The 2,229-nt window shown below is 33.2% G+C and overlaps 1 pseudogene; it reads left to right on the top strand.

The window, feature by feature from the left end:
- The first annotated feature begins 815 nt into the window (after positions 1–815).
- LOC114094896 (Golgi apparatus membrane protein TVP23 homolog B pseudogene) lies at positions 816–1,540 on the top strand (annotated as a pseudogene).
- The last annotated feature ends 689 nt before the right edge of the window (positions 1,541–2,229 follow it).

Here is a 2,229-nt window from a genome sequence, read left to right as displayed (position 1 = left end):
TGTCTTTAAATAAAATGCAAAATAGGGCTAGGAATGTAGCTCAGTGCTCAAGTACTTCTGAGTTCAATCCCTGGCACCCCTCCCTCCCATAAAAAAAGAAAACAAAAAGACAGGAAGTTATATAGTTGTAGAAAGAAAGAAAGAGAGAGGGAGGGAGAAAAGGAGGGGAAAAACCTTGTATTTTTAGTATTAAAAAGTCTCATTTTTTTAAGTAATCAAAAACTTCATGAAGGCACATGAAGTGCAGGAAATTATTGTGATAGAACATAAAATCTTTGTTTCCCAGGCCAATTGTTTAAAAGAAAAAAAATAATAATCTCTTATTAAAAATAGAACCATAATCCAAGAGAACTTTGCTGTTTAAACACAAAAACCCAGCATCTAGCTTTATCCAATGTATTTTTGGTATGAATATTTAATTTTAAACTCTTACAATGAATTCATTCATTTTCAGTCACCTTAAACACACAGGATAAAAGTCCTTCTCCAAATTTCTCTTCTATAAACATCTAACAGTGCTTTTATTTTGCTTTTCAACCCATCTAGGTTTTGTTCACTCTTCTTCTTTATCATTTTGGAATAACCAGTCATTTTATTTGGCAGAAAATTATTCTTTTCTGAAGAAAATGCATCTCTACACTTTTTCTTATCAAAATACACCTTACTTTCCTTGGATACCTTTCCAGTAATTTTATGCATATATATTAATTAGAATTCTTAATTCCAGTGGGGATAAGGCAGTGTAAGTTGCAGACTAGACCTGAGGGTTGCTGCACTGATGTGGCTGCACGAAGTGGGGCTGGCACAGGGCCGCCATGTTGCCGAAAGACAGTAATGATGACACCAAAGACGTTTCATTGTTGATGCAGGAGAGACAACTAATAGAACAAGAAAATCCAAAATCAGACATCCAGTGGCATTATTTTTCCAATTGTTCTTCCAAGTCAGTACCATTATACTCTATCTTCTCTGTGAATTTCTCAGCAGTAGCTTTATAGCCTGTATGGTGACACTCATCTTGTTGTTGTCATGTGACTTTTGGGTAGTAAAGAATGTCACAGGTAGACTGATGGTTGGCCTTGGGTGATGAAATCATATTGATAAGGATAGAAAGAGTCATTGGGTGTTTGAGTCCAGAGAGGCAACTCCTCAGGAAAATAAAACTGTTTCAAAGGCTGAATCAAGTATCTTTTGGCTAGGACTGATTGCCTGTCCCATGCTGTGGGTGATATTTGCTTTTAGTGCTCTCTACTTCTTCAGAGTGAAGTGGCTGGCTGTGGTTATCATGGGTGTGGTGCTACACAGTGTCAACCTATATGGTTATATCAGGTGCAAAGTGGACAGCCGGAAGAATTGAACCAGCATGGCTACCTTGTATCTTGGAAAGCAATTTTTAAAACAAAACACCAAAAGATTATCAGACCACTTGAATAGAGAGAAAGCTTATGAATTTTTTGACACTGGGGAATGGCCAAAGAAATTACTGATTGATGAATTGTTCAGAGTTCAGTCCAGTTGCAAAGAGGAGTTAGTTTTTTGATTTTGTTTTTTTCCACTTAAAAACTTAGTATAAAAACTTTTCTTTTTTATACAAAGTTTTTATTTTCTTTCTTTAGTAGTTGGGGAATGGAAGTATGGTGTCACTAGAAACATTGTCAGAATTTATTTTATGGTGTACATAATATGTATGTGTATAGTAAGGTATAAGTATATCCCAAATTAATGTGTTCGTTTAAAAATGTTACAGAGATGTTCACATTTTGATCCATAGCATGTAGAATATTCTTAGTCTATCTCAAAGGTCTGTGTGTTTACATACTATTTCTGTAGGTTATTTTCAGAAATAAGTTGATTACAGTTGGTTTGTATATGAGTTAGAAAAGTTAGAAAAAAATGTTAATTTTTAATATACTTCATGTTGAAGTTGCTTACCTTAGATATGCACAAGTGAAAACCAAATTCAGGCTGGTAGTGTTAACTTGTTTTTTAAATTTCCTTTTATTTTTATACTTCAGCAAATAATTTACTTAAGTCCTAATTAATATAAATGGAATCCTCAGTATATGTTTAAGTGATACCAAAGGATTGCTATTATTCTATTTATTTCATGGAAAGGATAGGTAGATTTTATTTTGGAACTCCTAGAAACTTTAGTGTTCCTTGTGCTAATAAAATTTTCTTTTATTACTAAATAATTATTATTCTTATGTCACAGTAAAAATAATTATT

The sequence above is a fragment of the Marmota flaviventris genome, chromosome 4 (assembly GCF_047511675.1).
Source record: "Marmota flaviventris isolate mMarFla1 chromosome 4, mMarFla1.hap1, whole genome shotgun sequence".
NCBI classification, from domain to species: Eukaryota; Metazoa; Chordata; class Mammalia; order Rodentia; family Sciuridae; genus Marmota; species Marmota flaviventris.
This window is presented reverse-complemented; position numbering and strand designations above follow the sequence as displayed.